The following is a 19,828-nucleotide window of genomic DNA, read 5'->3' as shown; positions in this document are numbered from 1 at the left end:
TCGTTTAAATATCATAAATTGTATGACACATATTTCAGTTCATTGGAAAGTCTTGGCGAAGACACTAGTTTACGTACTAATGACCGAGAGGAAGGACAACAAAGAGCTCATCTCTAGGCTGTCTGAAATATCCAGAAAGAGCTTTTAAATTTGTAGGTAAACTAGTGGTCCACGCCCGCTTTTTACAGGTAGCATTCTCTATGGACGGACGACTTGTCTGGTGTAGAGGTAATTCGGTGTACAGGGCGCTAAGTACAGTTATGACTAAACACCAGAGAACAACGTTACATAACCAAACATCATCACTTTTCAGAACGAGATTTTCACTGTGCAGCGGAGTGTGCGCTGATATGAAACTTCCTGGCAGATTAAAACTGTGCGCCGGACCGAGACTCGAACTCGGGACCTTTGCCTTTCGCGGGCAAGTGCTCTACCAACTGAGCTACCCAAGCACGCCTCACACCTCGTCCTCACAGCTTTACTTCAGTCAGTACCAGTAGTTTGGAAAGTAGGAGACGAGGTACTGGCGGAAGTAGAGCTGTGAGGACGGAGCCTGAGTCGTGCGTGGGTAGCTCAGTTGGTAGAGCACTTGTCCGCGAAAGGCAAAGGTCCCGAGTTCGAGTCTCGGTTCGGCACACAGTTTTAATCTGCCACGAAAGTGTCAACCACGGAAGATGCTTTGTAAATAAAAGCGAAACGCGTCTTGTGTAATTCTTTTTAATTAGACTGCTGTCAGCTCATGACGTATAACTTATAGTAACAGATAGTATTTAGTTAGGACTTACTGCAGGTCTGTAGCCCCGTTCACATTAGATACCTCCACTAAACACACCAAGTCCCACGTGCTGGTGTGCATGGCATATCTCCCTATGTGTTTCGCTCATCGTTCTGCTTTCTCCTGGTGCAGTATTCTTATTCACTTCTCGACCACTTCCGTGACACACAGCGTATTGCAAATTGCTGTCGCCTGTACTGTTGAGAGCTCAGGACTTTTATCTAGCAGCCGGGGAAAAGTGGATAGCCGCTAAGTCCGGCGCTGCGTCACTCAGCTGTCGGCCCCTTATCTCAGGTGCTGGTTCCCTTATCTCTGGTGTTTGTTTCCCAACACTCAGTGTTGTCCGACGCTAAAACGCTCATGGTCTGTGTCGCGAGTTTTAAATTCCTCACGACTCCGTTAACAGCTGACCGTGGAAGGCTTGACGAGATCACACCAGCATCACACTGCTTTTACTGACGTCGCCGTTATTTCTAAAAGCAGTTAGCGTAGACAAAATACTTTTACGAGTGCCTTATTGCTTGCTGCACGTCCCCCAAGCGTTTAAAGTACATCAACATGCCTCGTTACTATACGAATAATTCTCCACGTGTGCCACTCTACGAGTTACATACGATTGTGTAATCAGATAATGTCCTGTTCTGTCTCATACGCCGTTCCCATTATCCTAGGAGAAGGATGTTAACTACTTTTCTAGGAATAGGGACAAACGACTTCATTCGTCGTTATCTTCCCGCCCATTGTTAGTCAGCTGCTAGTGTGGTTTTACTGGATATGTGAATCTTATAAATCAACTGGCAACTTATACCTTTTCATCTGAGTAAAATTCTGAAGCGACTACGCATTATCGTTCCGAAACGCGACGTATGTCTACCACGAATAGATGTCCTCTGAGGCAGAACATAATTGCAATTATTCCTGTACATTATGATTGTTATTAATGTTTAAACCCTCCGACCCCACAAAACGACCAAGATAACGCTGAGGCGAGTAATTTAATATAAGACGCGTGGAGTCGAAAACGTCGGAAACGTGGATGAAAAGTGTTGAACGAGATCTACGAGAAAGACAGGCCGCGGCGCGTACGCCACGAAGGTAGGCCTGCGCTCGCTCGCTCAACTCAGCAGACAAACTACGTTTCTACACCTGTTAACCCGTAACTAGATGTGTACTTACAAACAAGAATTGCATCTTCTGCTGGAATCCGCTATTATAGAGTCTTACAGTTTCAGTCCTCCAATGATTGAAAGTCCATAGGCGTACTTATAATTTGTTACGGTTCTACTCGCGTACAATAAAATTAAAATCACGCCAAAATGATTATCAATTGCACAAGGCAACTCTTCTTCTGTTAAGCAGAAGAGAGAATGCTACAAACAAGCCGTTGCACCATTTATATCGAGTACTGATGTTGAATTAAATTTTTATGTAATACTGTTAATCAATAAGATTTCATAAGAGCAGATTTCAGAAGAAGATGCAATTCTTATTAGTACTTACACGCCCAGCTGCGAGGTAACTAGTCTAGAAACGCCTTTTGCCTGCTGAGCTGCCGGCCGGAGTTCCCAAGCGGTTCTAGGTGCTACAGTCTGGAACCGCGCGACCGCTACGGTCGCAGGTTCGAATCCTGCCTCGGGCATGGATGTCTGTGATGTCCTTATGTTAGTTAGGTTTAAGTAGTTCTAAGTTCTAGGGGATTGATGACCTCAGAAGTTAAGTCCCATAGTGCTCAGAGCCATTTGAACCTGCTGAGCTGAGCGAGCGAGCGAGCCTACCTTCGTGACGTACGGGCAGCGGCCTGCCTTTCTCGTCAGACTACAACAGTCACTTGAGATAAACAGCAAGGACTGACAAAATTTTAAGTTTTCCGAGACCGTCACTAAACATTTAACTTGTTTAGAAAAGGAAGAAATTCCAGTATGTACTTCCTTTCGTTAGTTGACAGTGGATTTGTACACATCTCATCAAATTTGATTGTAAGTATTAAGTATCACTAAATATATTGTGTTACGAAAACAACTTTATGACAGTAATTAATTCAACAGTGGAGAGCTACATGAAACCGCTTTGAGTATTACGCGGTTTGCATAGAGGATGATATTTCGGGGAAACAGCAACAATTAAATAAATAAAGAACACATTGGCAACTGCAACACTGATCTGTGTTTTGAGTAATGACATGAAAGATTAGGATTATTAGAGGCGAATCGGACAAAGATGGAGCAGGAAATTCTCCGTAGCTTTTCCTAAGAAACCCGTCTTTAGAACTTAATTCACGGCAAACCTAAATCTAGGTGGGCATAAGGGGACTTTACTACTCACCCATGTTAGTGTCAGACCAGCGAATGAAAAAGAAACGTTGGCGATTCGTGCCTGCCCTACATTTAAAACATGAGTTAACCGTACGTAATGGCGCCAGATAGACTGGAAAGATATTTTTGGTGAATGTTTGTGTGGCAGACCGAGGGTGGGTTGTAGAACACTTCCCCGCGCCCTCCTAAGACAGTCAAGAATTTCGGATAGCAATCTGTAACCTGGTTAGCTCTCCAAGCAGACAGAGTCGGAGTGGAGGGTTCCTCGGTCGCTTTGTCCTCGCCAGTGAATGCCGCCATAGCCAGCGCAGTCCGTATCGCAGACTTCATCTGCACCTGCCGTTTCGGGGAGCGGTCTTGGACAATCTGTAACTCCACATGGAACCACTACGGTGCCCTGTGATGATAATACATACGACACATGATAATGCGAGGAAAAGTTGTCATTAACACAACAGAGTTTTACTAGCTGTGATGCTATTCGATGTGGATTGCCCTTGTCTTTATCGTGGCACGCGGTCGCTATGATCGCAATGTCTGACTTACATAGTTTGTTACAGGGAGATATGCAGCTTAAGGCATATCCAAGTGCAAATCAGGTTGCCATAGGAGCGGAAGTTGTAGCGGGCTGCACCAAACCAATCAGAACAATGGTGACGAAAAAAAAAAAAAAGGTGAGGGTTGCAGAAATCAAGTGGCAGGAAATTCGAAGTGCTCGTTCGTCCAATGCAACTGATGGAATGTTCCATTTTTGTGGTGATTACCAGCCAGCAGCTTATATACTGTTTAATTAAGGAAGCGAAAATTTGCCCAAAGATTTCCTGCAATATCAAGAATCTGCTGTCTCAATAAGTACACTGCCAACCATTAAAATTGTGGCACCATAAAGGCGACATGCAACGAATGTTAAAACTGCATGAAGTGTTCTACATACTTGAATCTGCATTTCTGCCTAACTGCACATGCTAAATAAAAGTAACACCACCCACATTCTGTATACTGGGTGTCCCACAAATGTTATGCCAAACTTCTAAGGGCTGTAGACAGTGCCTTAAGGAACAATTGAGGGATAGGAATCCATGTTTGGAAACTTTATACGACGTTACAGAGCGCCGAAGTTATAGGCGCTGGCGCCTGTGACTAGGCCACCCATTCGACAGCAAAAGTGACTCTGTACGCTCATGCACTGCAGGTGTAATATCTCGTAATGTTGATTGTTATTCACTGACAATGACTGACTGCCAAAATAGTCATGGAGAAGATGGAAACGGCTGCTCAGTAGAAAGAGCTTGTCTCCTTTGAATATGATGCTCTGTTGCCTCGCTGTTTATTTTTCTTCTGTATCCTGGAAAACCCATGTCTGAAATCGTCATCCACTGAAGCAATACAGCATTGTATTCATAGGAGACAAGGCCCTTCTGCACAGCAGTTGGCTCCATCTCGTCCACTGGCGACCGTAGCAATCGATCGCCATCTTTGAATATCAAATAACGTTACGAGACGTTGCATATATGGTCTGTCGGTGTACCAAGTCATGGTTGCCAGCGCCTGTAACTTCGACGCTACGTAGCGTCGTTGGATGATGTTTCCAGACTTGGGTTCCTGGTACTGATTTGTTCCTCAAGACAATCTCTATAACCCCTCAAACTTTGTTGCTACATTTCTGGGACGCTCCGAATAAGGAAAGATTACACAGCAAATTTTTCACCCATAAATAGCGTTTTAATATTGATTATTTTCTAGAAGATCGTGTGATACGTCGTGTAGCAATGAGAAACGTCTATGAGCTGTGTCAGAATTCTACAGCAGCAAGATTCTAGCCCAATGAGGCTCCAGTTTATGGTTCCAAGATACTGCTATCTGCGTTTGTTGGAATCACACGTCTGTCATGAGAACACAGATTTGATGGATTTAGAATAGCACCCGAGTGGTCGGTTATACTGCTCATTTTCCTGTGTAGGACTGTAGAGTCACATCACCTACCTTGCGTCAGGAAATTAGCTCGTTTACAGCAAGAGAAGTACCCACATGGACTGTTAGACAATGTTTGGTGCAGCTCAGACTGTCAGAAAGGAGACAACTTTTGCGGGTTCTCTTGAAGCGGCTGCAGATACGTGGGCCAATAGTGGTGCGTTCAACGAAACACTGGGCTCAGGAGTGGCACCACGCCGTCTTTTGAGACGAGCCCCTATTCACTGCACAGCATCATGATGAATGTATTTTTATGTGGAGACTCCGAGGGGAAGTAAGGTCACCGAACATCACTTTTCATCATAGTATGAGCCCAGCAACTTGATTAGCAATATAGAGTGTTACTGGGTACACAACAAGTGTAAGACGAGTCTAGTGTTGTTATATGCTCCTTTGCATATGCACAGTAAGAACAATTTCAGTTCATTTGAGAGACAATTCGGAGAGCAGGCGTTAGCTTCTGGCGTGTTAAGTTATCTGGTTGTGCACTGTCTTCGTAATCTTTTTGAAATTGCTTTTCAACAAGAAAACGCAAGTGCATATTGTCCATGTTGTTCTGGACACAGAGGGTGTTCGACTATTGCCCTGGCCAGCACTGTATGCAGATATCCCATCCACTGAAAGTGGGTGGTCATATGTCGCCGAGAGACTGTTACGCCACCACTAAGCAGTGACTACGATTTATGAAATTCGGCATAGAATGACATACCCGCATCGGGCATCCAGGCTCACTTTGACACGGTGCCCGCACGGTTTACAGTCGTAGTTTCTGGCAGAGGTTGTAACTCTGTGTACTAAATTTCGCTCCATGTATTCTCCCAAACCACCTAATACTTCATTCATCTATTCTTCCCACTCCACTGCATGTCGGGTCTGGTGGTCCAACGCTGAGGTGCGTGCATGGAAACAGAAAGACAGCTGGAAAAAATAGTGGTCAAATCATGCAATTCACTTTAAATGATGTGAAGATTCGACAAGAAACGCCGATGGTTCGGATTCCAAGCCAAACCGTAGGTCCCCTTTCCGCAGTAGCATTACTCGGGTAGGTTACAACTCACGCCTCACCGAAGTGGCGACCAATAAAAAGACTTGCTACAGTCTGTTGAGCAAGACGAGTTTAGTGTTGTTATATGCTCCTTTGCATATGCACAGTAAGAACAATTGCAGTAGTTTCTATCCTTAATATGTCAAAAATCCACCTCAATTACGAAATGTTACTGGTCTTTACCCAGGTTCAGGTAGAGTTATCTAGCCTTCTTCAGAATCATAAAATAAACTCCAGAATGAGATTTTCACTCTGCAGCGGAGTGTGCGCTGATATGAAACTTCCTGGCAGATTAAAACTGTGTGCCGGACCGAGACTCGAACTCAGGACCTTTGGCTTTCGCGAGCAAGTGCTCTACCAACTGAGCTATCCAAGCACGACTGACGCCCCGTCCTCACAGCTTTACTTCTGCCAGTACCTCGTCTCCTACCTTCCAAACTTAACAGAAGCTCTCCTGCGAACCTTGCAGAACTAGCACTCCTGAAAGAAAGGATATTGCGGAGACATGGCTTAGCGATAGCCTGGGGGATGTTTCCAGAATGAGATTTTCACTCTGCAGCGGAGTGTGCGCTGATATGAAACTTCCTGGCATATTAAAACTGTGTACCGGACCGAGACTCGAACTCGGGACTTTAGCTTTTCGCGGGCAAGTGCTCTAGCATCTGAGCTACCCACGCACGACTCAGGCCTCGTCCTCACAGCTTCACTTCTGCCAGTACCTCGTCTCCTACCTTCCAAACTTAACAGAAGCTCTCCTGCGAACCTTGCAGAACTAGCACTCCTGAAAGAAAGGATATTGCGGAGACATGGCTTAGCCATAGCCTGGGGGATGTTTCCAGAATGAGATTTTCACTCTGCGGCGGAGCGTGCGCTTATATGAAACTTCCTGGCAGATTAAAACTGTGTGCCGGACCGAGACTCGAACTCAGGACCGTTGGCTTTCGCGAGCAAGTGCTCTACCAACTGAGCTATCCAAGCACGACTGACGCCCCGTCCTCACAGCTTTACTTCTGCCAGTACCTCGTCTCCTACCTTCCAAACTTAACAGAAGCTCTCCTGCGAACCTTGCAGAACTAGCACTCCTGAAAGAAAGGATATTGCGGAGACATGGCTTAGCGATAGCCTGGGGGATGTTTCCAGAATGAGATTTTCACTCTGCAGCGGAGTGTGCGCTGATATGAAACTTCCTGGCAGATTAAAACTGTGTGCCGGACCGAGACTCGAACTCGGGACCTTTGCCTTTTGCGGGCAAGTGCTCTACCAACTGAGCTACCCAAGCACGACTCACGCCCCGTCCTCACAGCAGGAAGCTTCTGTTAAGTTAGGAAGGTAGGAGACGAGGTACTGGCAGAAGTAAAGCTGTGAGGACGAAGCGTGAGTCGTGCTTGGGTAGCTCAGTTGGTAGAGCACTTGCCCGTGAAAGGCAAAGGTCCCGAGTTCGAGTCTCGGTCCGGCATACAGTTTTAATCTGCCAGGAAGTTTCATAAAATAAACTAATAAATGCCAGAATAAGGCATCGCAACTGAGGCGGATTTTAGACATATTATCATAGTTGCGACAGGGCTGCAACATGTTAAAAATTCTTAGTTTCTATCCATGGCGGTGTTGCAGTTTTCGTGGCCAGCAATCCAGCATCCCTGGTAAACGCGCAAGAAAGAGGTGGAGTTAATACCCTCTTTGTGGCAGGTGATTTGTGTGTGCGGATAATGACGGGGGTAGTACCTCGTTACCGCGCCGGAGCCTGGCGCCTAGCAGACGCAACCTGCGACGCGCCCCGCGCGGCATGCGTGCGCACGGAGCTGCCGGCACGCATAATGTGGCAGTCCGGACCGCGTGGCGCGCCATTGTTCGGGCACGGGCTGCGTGCCCGCCTCTCCAGGCAACAGCACGGGCCGTATAAATACTCGGACGAAGCGCGTCGCGGGCGGATTGCGCTCACAGCGCCTTTGATGTTCGGGAATAGTCCCGCTCTGCCGATGCCAGGTGCAACTACAGAGAGGCAGACGCGGTGCGAGCTCTCTTGATGGCTGCGCTCTACGAGTCTCTGTGCAGAGACGAAATTCATTTTAGCTGAAGCACTGCCGATAGTATTAGAATTTAGGGGCAATCCCCAAATTCAGGTGCGTATATTCGATAGTAACGATTTTGCTGTCATTCGAAATCTTTGAATCAAACGTCGAGCGTTGATAGATCATGGCATGGACAACAACGTTTGTTCAAATGGCTCTCAGCACTATGGGACTTAACATCTATGGTCATCAGTCGCCTAGAACTTAGAACTACTTAAACCGAACTAACCTAAGGACATCACACAACACCCAGTCATCACGAGGCAGAGAAAATCCCTGACCCCGCCGGGAATCGAACCCGGGAACCCGGGCGCGGGAAGCGAGAACGCTACCGCGCGACCACGAGCTGCGGACCAACAACGTTTGTTACGATAGGTGTCGTTTTACTGTATTCGCCGTCCCTGAGGCGACGAAATTTCAGCAAACTAGCAGCGGCTGCTAACCAGCTGTGCTGCAGCTGTATACTACGTACCCCAGTGAAATGATCGTATGGCATTTATCGGCCGGGATATCCCCTTTGGAGTTCGGCCGCCGTATTGCAAGTATTTTTAGTTGACGCCACTTCGGCGACTTTCGTGTCAATGATGATGAAAATGATGATGTGGGACACACAACACCCAGTCCCCTGCCGGGAATCGAACCCGGGCCCCCTTGCGTGGTAGGCGATAACGCTACCGCTGCGCTACGGATGCGGACCACCCCAGTGATTTTCAGCAAGAAAGCCTTAAGAATGAGTGTCTCTGAGCTGCTATCCTAGGAGGAAATTTTGTTCGGTCTACCCCATTTTCCACGAAGCAGTAGACTGCGCTATAGGCAACACACTTTGGATATCCATGCCGCAGAGAGGCTACGCCCTGCTCCACAACCAATAAAGGCACTGTACATCGCTGGGAATCGTCAGCGAAGATCATGTGTTAACAAAATTTGTTCCCTATGACGTGAACTGTCACTCCTAGATGCTTGATGCTAAGGAAGTAAAACACCCTATACAGGCTAGACTGGAGCTCAGTTTCAGTACACTACTCGTGGCTGCCGCATCGCGGTCGCGGAGTGGGGCCGAGACAGTTTCAGATAAGTCTTTACAGTCTGACGATAATTTATGGACTTGTAGTTTTAGCTTGACGATGTCCACTATGGACAAACGGTAGTTACTTTCATTGTGAAGAATGTTGGGTTATCCCGAATGAAGCCTATGAAAATCTAGGTAATCTGTGCAACTGAGGCTGTTGATTTTTAAAATTGTAATTAATATTTATGCAGTTGCTGACTGGGCCGCGAAATGTTGAAAATATTTATGTTATCTGTTTCTTCTCTCCGTCTAACAGTCTTCTTGCAAACACGTCACCTGACCTACTGCCCAAGGGAAGAAGAGCATTAACGATATGCTTGCTCTTAAAACCTGTACTTGACGGTACTAACCAATCTAAAACATATGAGTACCATTCCTAATAGCTATAACTATTGGTCTCCAAATGAAGTAAATACTGATGAACGTGTGTGTGTGTGTGTGTGTGTGTGTGTGTGTGTGTGTGTGTGTGTGTGTGCGCGCGCGCACCAATACCAGTCCCAAAAAGTCCCAAAAGAACACCGATAAACTTTAGCGACAGGTTCGTTACCCCACAACAGGAAAAGACGTGTATCTATAGTAAACAAGTGCTCTAAAGCGCATGCCGTAAGAGATATGAGCACTTGTTCAACTCCTATACTATGAAACACTCCTCTTTTACTGCATCCTTTTGGCATTTCATATTTTGGGAGGACGTAATAGCTGCTTTATTTAAGAATGAAATAAGTCGCCTTCAGCGCATTGCAGCCATGAGGTATGTTTCACCTTTCTCATGAAACTTCTGCGCAAGATGCGTAGCTGATGTGTTGGAGGTAGTGGATATAGGGTAACCAGTATCATGCCAGTAGTACCCGTGCGGGTGGACGAGCGCGTTAACGTGCTGCGCAACTAAGGGCACTGTGCAAAACTTCATCGGATATTCACTGTGGTTTCCATTCACAACCGATCGTTCCTTACTTTCCGAAAAAACCTCGACTCAGTAACAGTGCTATTTTAAAAGTAACGTTAAAAATCGCACTTCCGTTGTAGGCAGCATACCCGGACGGGTACTACTGGTAAGAAATGGTTCAAATGGCTCTGAGCACTATGCGACTTAACATCTGAGGTCATCAGTCCCCTAGAACTTAGAACTACTTAAACCTAACCTAAGGACATCACACACATCCATACCCGAGGCAGGATTCGAACCTGCGACCGTAGCAGCAGCGCGGTTCCGGACTGAAGCGCCTAGAACCGCTCGGCCACCGCGACCGGCTACTGGTAATACACTGGTTACCCCATACCCACTGTGCAACAAATCAGTTACGCATCTCTGAAAAAAAAATACGCTGAAAGCGACTTATTTCAGTCTTAAATATGGCAGCTTGGAATGAAAGTACGGGTCTTGAAGGAAGCGTCACAACCCTATCCAAAATTAGCGCTACTCGTTATACTTATAAAGCGAAGACAGCGACAGAGCGCAAGATTGTGCTTGCGTTTTACTGTATCTGCAGATATCAGTTCTGCGCGCGCGTTTATTATTTTTTTTTTTTCTGTTGAAGTAACCTTCCGCCCTGACATAATCGAAAAACTCAGCAGCAGGCGGGGGCTAGAATTCGCTACCCGTTTCTTTTCGTATCAGTCTGTCTGTCCCGTTTCCGCCAGCGGTACGAATTCCGCGACAATGGGCTTCGCGTGAAAGAACTCGCGGCATAATACGCAAAAGGAGGAAGCGGGTAATTCGATCGATGCCCCCTCGCTGCGTACCCCCGTGTTGCCGTCGCACTCTTCACAAAGGGAGCGCGGCTAGGCGAGGGGGGGGGGGGGAGTGGGGGAGGGGGCGGCGCTGGAAGGGAGGACGGAAGCACTGCACTGCTCGCGCGGGGCGAGGCGGAGGTAGCGGCGCGATGCGCCGGCTCGGCTTTCGCGAGAGTGCCGTATTAATGAACGGAGGACCCCGCAGTATCTGGGGCCGGCGCGCTGGGCCCTGCCGCAGCTCCGAGCGGCGGATCGTTTTCCAGACGTAACTTCAAAAGCCGGAAGCGCTCCGTATCGGAGAGTGGATAAACGGCAGAGAGTGCGCCACGGCGTTTTAAGACGGCGCTGCGGCTGCCTCTCTGTAGAGAGCCACCGGCTTCCGGATATCAGGGGGCGTGACTAATAGTCTGCTAGTCCCGCTCTTGTGTATTTATTCCTGCGCCTCACGTCACTTGCTGCCTACCTCTCACAGCCACAAGCTCTAAAAAAAAAGACGCTGGTGAAGGTGAAGAGTCAAGCGGCGTGAAGCCGTAGTCCGATATTTATCAAACATGTGGTGATATTCGTCACATCTTTCTTTCACTGGTGCCATGTCCCGCACTGACGCACGGTCGGCACTGATAGGAACGGATTTGGCAAGGTTAGGATGAAGGGATGGCTGGATGCCCTTCCTGCCCCCACCCCGTACCCCCGGGACGGAATTAGTGTACTCCAGCTGTCTCCGTCTAGTGTAATTCATGGAAAATGGCGAACGTGTTCAGATGTCGGCGAGTCGTGCAACTGAGGCGGAACGTGGAGACCAGCCCGGTATTCACCTAGCGGGATGTGGAAAACCGCCTAAAAATCACATCTAGGCTCCCGTCGTTAATCCGCCGGGCGGATTCGATCCGGGGCCGGCGCGCCTACCCGACTCCAGGAAGCAGCGCGTTAGCACTCTTTTTTTTCATGACTTTATACAAGGGCCGAAATGTAGTAACAAAAAAAAATATACATAAAGGTGGACGCGAACAGGCGACTATCAGTTTAGAATGCGCGACTTTTACCGCTTTTTTTTTTTGACTCATAACTTTAGACCGAAATGTGGGAAAAAAATGCAGTTGGACGCGAAGAGGCGACTATAAGTTCAGAACGCACGTCGCTTGCCACTTTTTAATTTTTTTTAATTTTTTAAATTGGGGACGCACATAACTTAAACCATGCTATTAGTTGTAGAAAAAGGTATAAAGAAAGAGAGGAAAGTGCGGGGCAAAGGAAACCATGAAACAAAACTGAAGGGTGGAATCCATACCACCATTAACCAGTGCTACATCTTGCACCGGATGGGAAAACTAAAACTGCGAAGACCTTTTCGCACCGGGGACAAAAAGAGGAAATGGGGCAAATACTGCTACAGAGTGTGAGGCTTCACAACGAAACTCTCCATCTGCTGTATCATCCAGGTATGACTTCTCGTAATGATGAAAGTAGATCCCACGTTGTACCGTGTAGTGTTCTATCATCGTATTGTAATTTTAGCTTCTCTTACCCGTGATGTTCTAGCTACGTGGAGGGTCGTGGAATACACTCCACAAAAAGTTGGAAAAATATTGTCGATACTTAGGGTTACGGAGGATCTTGCAATGTCGTTCCTGCAAATAGTTCCAAAAGTCTAAAGTGTCCTTAGTGCCGTCTTGAAACAAATAATGCACTGCATGTCCACGAAGCCACGGCATTGCATTAGTTTTAGTGCGTGGGTAATACGTTTCATCCGGGAATAAGATAGTCTTGGGGTCGATATGATTCGGCGTTACCCGACGGAAGTATGCTGACATTTGCACACTCTCGGCTGTCCTGGCGGGTTGGTGATATTCGTCACATAACGGGCATTAAATAATGTTGATCATCTAGTGCTCCTTAGCTGAATGGTGTAAATGTTTAAAAAAACAAAACAGCCACATCCGTATTTGACGTAAGTTTACTATACCACAATCGATTTCTTTGTAAATGAGCTGCTTCAGGTGACCTGCAGTTCAGTAAGAGAAAAATTAACACAAAGATTGGGTTAAAGGCCATAGAAAAACCACATAATACACTGGTACAGGCATGTGTATTCAGATACGGAGACACGTAAACAGGCAGAATCCGGCACTGTGGTCGGCAACGCCAGTGTAAGAGTAGAGTGTGGCGCAGCTGTTAGATCGGTTACTGCTGCTACAGTGGCAGGTTATCAAGATTTAAATGAGTCTGAAAGTGGTGTTGTAGCCGGCGTACGAGCGATGGGACACAGCGTCTCCGAGGTAGCGATGAAGTGGGGATTTTCCCGTAAGACCACTTCACGAGTGTACCGTGAATATCAGGAATCTGGTAAAACAACAAATCTCCAAGGCCGCGGACGAAAAAAGATCCTGTAAGAACGAGACCAACGACGACTCCCGCAAATTGCTGCAGATTTCAATGCTGGGCCATCAACAAGCGTCAGCGTGCGAACCGTTCAACGAAACATCGTCGATTGGGCTTTCGAAGTCGAAGGCCCACTCGTTTACCCTTGATGACTGCACGACACAAAGCTTTACGCCTCGCTTGGGCCCGACGACACTCACTCTGGACTCTTGACGGCTGTAAACATGTTCCCTGATCGGATGATCCTCGTTTCAAATTGTATCGAGCGGATGGACGGGTACAGGTATGCAGACAACCTCATGAACGCACGGACCCTGCACGTCAGCAGGGGACTGTTGAAGCTGGCGGAGGCTCTGTAATGGTGTGGGGCGTGACCAGTTTGAGTGATATGGGAGCCCTGATACGTCTAGATACGACTCTTACTGCTGACACGCATGTAAGCATTTTGTCTGGTCATCTGCAGCCATTCATGTCCACTGCGCTCCAGGAACACTTTTCTGAATTTAAACATTTGCGCTGTCCACCAAACTCCCCAGACATGAACTATATTGAGCATTTCTGCGATGCCTTGCAATGTGCTGTTACGGATTTGTGGACAGCGCTGCAGGATTTATGGTGTCAGTTCCCTCCGGCACTACTTCTGGCATTAGTGGAGTCCATGCCACGTCGTGTTGCGGCACTTCTGTGTAATCGTGGCGGCCATATGCGATATTAGGCAAGTGAATCTTTTTCTTTGGCTCTCCAGTGTATAATATCTACGTCATATACACTGCACGTAAAAAAAAGATATTCTACTCATCACAAAGGAATTATCCGAACAGGACGCAAATCAGTATGTGTGATGCACATTTACAAACAAACAAATGATTAGAATTGCAGAAAGCCGGCCGCGGTGGTCTAGCGGTTCTGGCGCTGCAGTCCGGAACCGCGGGACTGCTACGGTCGCAGGTTCGAATCCTGCCTCGGGCATGGGTGTGTGTGATGTCCTTAGGTTAGTTAGGTTTAAGTAGTTCTAAGTTCTAGGGGACTTATGACCTAAGATGTTGAGTCCCATAGTGCTCAGAGCCATTTGTACAATTGCAGAAAGCAGGATGAATTATTCAACAGAAAGAGATTCGCGAACTCTGGAAGTGAATAACGCATTGGTCCACCTCTGCCGCTTACGCGAGCAGTTATTCGGTTCGGCATTGATTGACAAAGTTGTAGGACGTCCTGTCAAACTAGAGGGACCTGATCATAATGCTCCAAATGTTCTCAGTCGGGGAGAGATACGGCCAATGTATGGTTTGGCGAGCACGAAGACGAGCAGTAGAAACTCTCGCCGTGTGTGGGAGGGCATTGTGGTCACCGTGGCTCAGTTCGATGCGGGACTCATCACTCTAGATTCCAGGCCGAAGGTTTGTCTATAGACGACCCGGACAGCGGTGGGCTATCAACCAGACTATCGCTCGCCATACTGCGCTACCCTTCATCCGCGATACCCTTACAGCACAGCTGTACGTCGACAATCTTCTAGGCCCCGTTTCGTTGCCCTTCAAGTCAAGCCATACTGGGCTTACTTTTCAGAAAGATAATATCAGAGCGTAAGATAACATCTTGGTGCATCGTCTCTCTCTCTCTCTCTCTCTCTCTCTCCCTCTCTCTCTCTCTCGCTCTGTCCCAACATTCGTGATGCACCGTCCATCTCTCTCTCTCTCTCAACGTTCGTGATGCATCGTCTCTCTCTCTCCCTTTCTCAACATTCATGATGCAACGCCTGAGACTAGCCTTCACGTACCGACAAGTAAACGCGGCGGGTAACTTTTATGTGTGATATTTGTGGAAGATTCTTCAAAAATGGTTCAAATGGCTCTGAGCACTATGCGACTTAACTTCTGAGGTCATCAGTCGCCTAGAACTTAGAACTAATTAAACCTAACTAACCTAAGGACATCACACACATCCATGCCCGAGGCAGGATTCGAACCTGCGACCGTAGCGGTCGCTCGGCTCCAGACTGTAGCGCCTAGAACCGCACGGCCACTCCGGCCGGCGGAAGATTCTTGTCAAATTTCGCGGCTACCTTGATTTGCGGTGGCTGCTTGGTGCTTCTTCCACGATTTATCGGCTCCTGTTTAGTTGACTAGCTCTTAGTTCCCCTCATTGCCACGAACAGAAGAGAGACTCATTACTGAAGACCATAAAATGCCACTCAGTGCCGCAGTTGACTCGGGCTCTATGTCAGCCAAGACTCCATGATATGCACCCAGACGTACCCGAGGAATGGCAACTCAAGATCTCATCTTGGCCTCTGGTGCTCTGCTTTCGACGCTTCATGACGGCACACCGGTGTAACTTCTGTTGTCGTTTGTCTGTTGGTCAGATGCAGTCGAAGGATCATACAATTATCTCGGGGTGTAGGCTTTCTTCAAGGATCCGGTGCATAATATTCTATCCGCACTTTTCTACTGTGTCCACGTAGTAGTAAAGCGTCATGAGACGGAGATACCGAAGGGCAAGTTCTGCTATTTTTGTGGTAAGGTTTTCCCTATCCCTCGCAAAGTATCCGAAAGTGTGAAGTGCCGTATCAAGTTCGTGTTGGAGATGAAGAGAGAATGGAGGTGGTGAAACACGGTGCCGGCACATAGCCCATTGCTGTCGAAAATCATGAAGAGGACCGCCAAGCTTAACGCCCTCATCCGACGGACGGATCGCCATAGCAGTGATTCATGAGACACTGCTGATCAGGGACTTAAACAACCCTTCCACCGTTCCTGTTACCTCTGCCGTAAAGGTAAAGCGAAAAGTGCGAACTTCACGCGCCGTACCAGAACGGTCACCCATCCAAGTACTTTCCACGCCCGACGGTGCTTAACTTCGGTAAGCTCGTGGGAACGGAAGTCGCGACATCGACACGGCCGTTAATATGGTAAATAGCAGCTACGCAGCTATTGCACTGCAGCTAGCTCTCTTTTTGATGTGTCTGCTCAAGTCTCTCTCACGCCACTTCTACCTGTTTCAGAGTCCGAAAGATGGATACAAACTTCACGGACTTGTCCTCTGGGGATGCTGTATTGTGATCTCCGCCAAAAAAGTTCCAGTAGACACACTCATTCACTCACCGTTCTTCACTTGTAACAATCTTTTTCTTTCCTTCTTTATTTACTTTTTTACTGAACATGAAATGATATAGTGATGAATTTCGATTGAACATATCCTACGGGCATGGAAATACTGCAGTATACGTCTGGTAGCGTTTGGTCAACGCGTTCAAGTTGTAATGCTTTTCATTTCCGCCAGCGTAATAACACGGAGAACCCATAACACCGAGCTCGCAAGTCTGCCTCGCGTCTAAAGCATTCATGTGCGTTTTAATTGTGTGTGTGTGTGTGTGTGACGAAAAATCTGCCTGGTCTTGTACTGGTGGCGTTACATATCCCCTCTTATAATTGGAAGAATGTATGCTGATGTACGTCACGTTAGGTTATTCGCACGCCAAAATCGCTATTGTGAGTCACATAATTACAGTAACACTTCAGACGAACATTTTGTCTTTCTGAAATGCTGTAGGACTGTAGTCCTAAGCAATCAAAATGTAAAGAAATGAAAAACGTGAAGTCAACTGTACTAAGCAAATGTATTCATTATATTTGCATTCAGAACTGCTACACTGCATTGTTGTGAGGAAGAAAGACACTGAACGTGTGAAATCTCCTGTAATACTCGCTTGAACTATACGATTGGAAATAGCAGTGGAAACAGATGTGGTTGATTTTCGAATTCTGTCGTTTGGTTTTTAGTTAGGTGAACTACGGACTGCGTTTCGAAGCCTATGCATCAGTTCTCATTACAACTGTTTTAACATTCTACCACTGTCCCTTTGCTTTTTCGCTCACTTCACCCTTTTCCTCGTTCGTGTAAGGTCTTTTCATTGTTATCTGCTTGTCCGCAGTCTAGATTCACTTGCGTTCTGCCTCTCCATGAAGCATCGGTGCATTTTATCCACTAAAAGGAATGTGATACTTTCACACTTCTGTGCGTGCAAACTGTAATCTATAATAAATCAGATCGACGACTATTTAATTGTAACACTCTGTTCTCGAAATATTACACATGATTATTGTTTCTTGTCAGACAAAATCTAATCAGTCTGTTCTTTCTTTCAGGTAAGACATCGGAATTTCGAGCACCTGTTACTTACTGGTAAGAATAATACCTCAACATTTTATGAGCATTTCATTGAAAGGAATGGAATGTAGTTTTATGACAGTTTTTGAAAGGAAATTAAAGTCTCGTGATACATAAGACCGTTGCTCGAGATCTTTTCAGGTTTATTGTTCAGATCACTTTGTATATTGTCGCAATCGCTATTAACGTCACGTAATGCATTCACGTAAGCATTATTTGTAGTATAATCCTCCTTAAGTGGTTCAAGAGGAATGATCTCCTGCAATTTTATTTATGAATCGGAATTCTTAAACTTAGCACAACTATAAGAACTGTTTCGGAAACAAAAAAATAGCATCTGAGGACAGATTAGCAGAGAATCTTGCAGAAAGTATAAGGGGGGCCACAGGTACCCAAAACAAAATCCCTGTGTTTACTGGAGGCCGAGAGGCACATGTTTTATATTGTAGTCAGTTTACATAGTGACAGTACGGAAAGAAATTGAAGCAGAATAGGACCATAAGAATGTACTTGTAACAATTTCCAGAAAACTAAACTTAATTTGTTTCATCAGAAAATTTTAAAAAGAAGACAGGCGAGCATCTTTTATGCTTCGATGTGGAAGACTCTGAAGTGATTGATGTTCCGTGACCCTCTGAACAGCGTGTAACCATAGGGATGAAGAAATTAAATGTCAGGAGTAGCACCATTTTTGTGTACGAGGGCAGTTCAACAAGTAATGCAACACATTTTTTTTCTCGGCCAATTTTGGTTGAAAAAACGGGGAATTTCTTGTGGAATATTTTCAAACATTCCCGCTTCGTCTCGTATAGTTTCATTGACTTCCGACAGGTGGCAGCGCTGTACGGAGCTGTTAAAATGGCGTCTGTAACGGATGTGCGTTGCAAACAACGGGCAGTGATCGAGTTTCTTTTGGCGGAAAACCAGGGCATCTCAGATATTCATAGGCGCTTGCAGAATGTCTACGGTGATCTGGCAGTGGACAAAAGCACGGTGAGTCGTTGGGCAAAGCGTGTGTCATCATCGCTGCAAGGTCAAGCAAGACTCCTGCAATGGCGGAGCGTGCGAACACACTCGTTCGAGATGATCGACGGATCACCATCAAACAACTCAGTGCTCAACTTTACATCTCTGTTGGTAGTGCTGTCACAATTGTTCACCAGTTGGGATATTCAAAGGTTTGTTCCCGCTGGGTCCCTCGTTGTCTAACCGAACACCATAAAGAGCAAAGGAGAACCATGTGTGCGGAATTGCTTGCTCGTCATGTGGCTGAGGGTGACAATTTCTTGTCAAAGATTGTTACAGACGATGAAACATGGGTTCATCACTTCGAACCTGAAACAAAACGGCAATCAATGGAGTGGCGCCACACCCACTCCCCTACCAAGAAAAAGTTTAAAGCCATACCCACAGCTGGTAAAGTCGTGGTTACAGTCTTCTGGGACGCTAAAGGGGTTATTCTGTTCGATGTCCTTCCCCATGGTCAAACGATCAACTCTGAAGTGTATTGTGCTACTCTTCAGAAATTGAAGAAATGACTTCAGCGTATTCGTAGGCACAAAAATCTGAACGAACTTCTCCCTCTTCATGACAACGCAAGACCTCACACAAGTCTTCGCACCCGAGAGGAGCTCACAAAACTTCAGTGGACTGTTCTTCCTCATGCACCCTACAGCCCCGATCTCGCACCGTCGGATTTCCATATGTTTGGCCCAATGAAGGACGCAATCCGTGGGAGGCACTACGCGGATGATGAAGAAGTTATTGATGCAGTACGACGTTGGCTCCGACATCGACCAGTGGAATGGTACCGTGCAGGCATACAGGCCCTCATTTCAAGATGGCGTAAGGCCGTAGCATTGAATGGAGATTACGTTGAAAAATAGTGTTGTGTAGCTAAAAGATTGGGGAATAACCTGGTGTATTACAATGCTGAATAAAACAACCCCTGTTTCAGAAAAAAATGTGTTGCATTACTTATTGAACTGCCCTCGTAGTTTTAACATATAAAGGGAGGGCTGCGTCATAAAAGAAAGTTGGACCGTAAGTCAAAAAGCTTGAAACAAATAGTTTTTGTGTAGGTCAGTACTCAGAAGCATGTTCTTGTGAGGTGTTACTACAGAACACATCTCTGCTAATTATAACAGTCTAAAGACATCCTCTAGGAAACTTTCAGCTAGTTGTGAGAAATGAAGATTCGTTATTGAGTAACCTATCACACAAGGAGGAACAGTTAGTAGTTTGCATAGATTTCAGTGTAGATTTATTGAAAGATACAGACTGAAAATTCAGCTGATATCGTTGTTT

At 46.4% G+C, this 19,828-nt stretch overlaps 3 non-coding genes across 3 annotated transcripts; 1 reads left to right on the top strand and 2 right to left on the bottom strand.

Annotated features, from left to right (window-relative positions):
* Positions 1-377: 377 nt before the first annotated feature.
* Trnas-cga (transfer RNA serine (anticodon CGA)) lies at positions 378-452 on the bottom strand. The gene has a single exon. It is a non-coding gene; the product is annotated as a tRNA-Ser (tRNA).
* Positions 453-7,308: 6,856 nt separating this feature from the next.
* Positions 7,309-7,383, bottom strand: Trnal-caa (transfer RNA leucine (anticodon CAA)). Its single transcript has one exon. It is a non-coding gene; the product is annotated as a tRNA-Leu (tRNA).
* A 102-nt stretch (positions 7,384-7,485) lies between these two features.
* Trnas-uga (transfer RNA serine (anticodon UGA)) lies at positions 7,486-7,560 on the top strand. The gene has a single exon. It is a non-coding gene; the product is annotated as a tRNA-Ser (tRNA).
* The last annotated feature ends 12,268 nt before the right edge of the window (positions 7,561-19,828 follow it).

The sequence above is a fragment of the Schistocerca nitens genome, chromosome 1 (genome assembly GCF_023898315.1).
Source record: "Schistocerca nitens isolate TAMUIC-IGC-003100 chromosome 1, iqSchNite1.1, whole genome shotgun sequence".
Taxonomy (NCBI): Eukaryota; Metazoa; Arthropoda; class Insecta; order Orthoptera; family Acrididae; genus Schistocerca; species Schistocerca nitens.
This window is presented reverse-complemented; position numbering and strand designations above follow the sequence as displayed.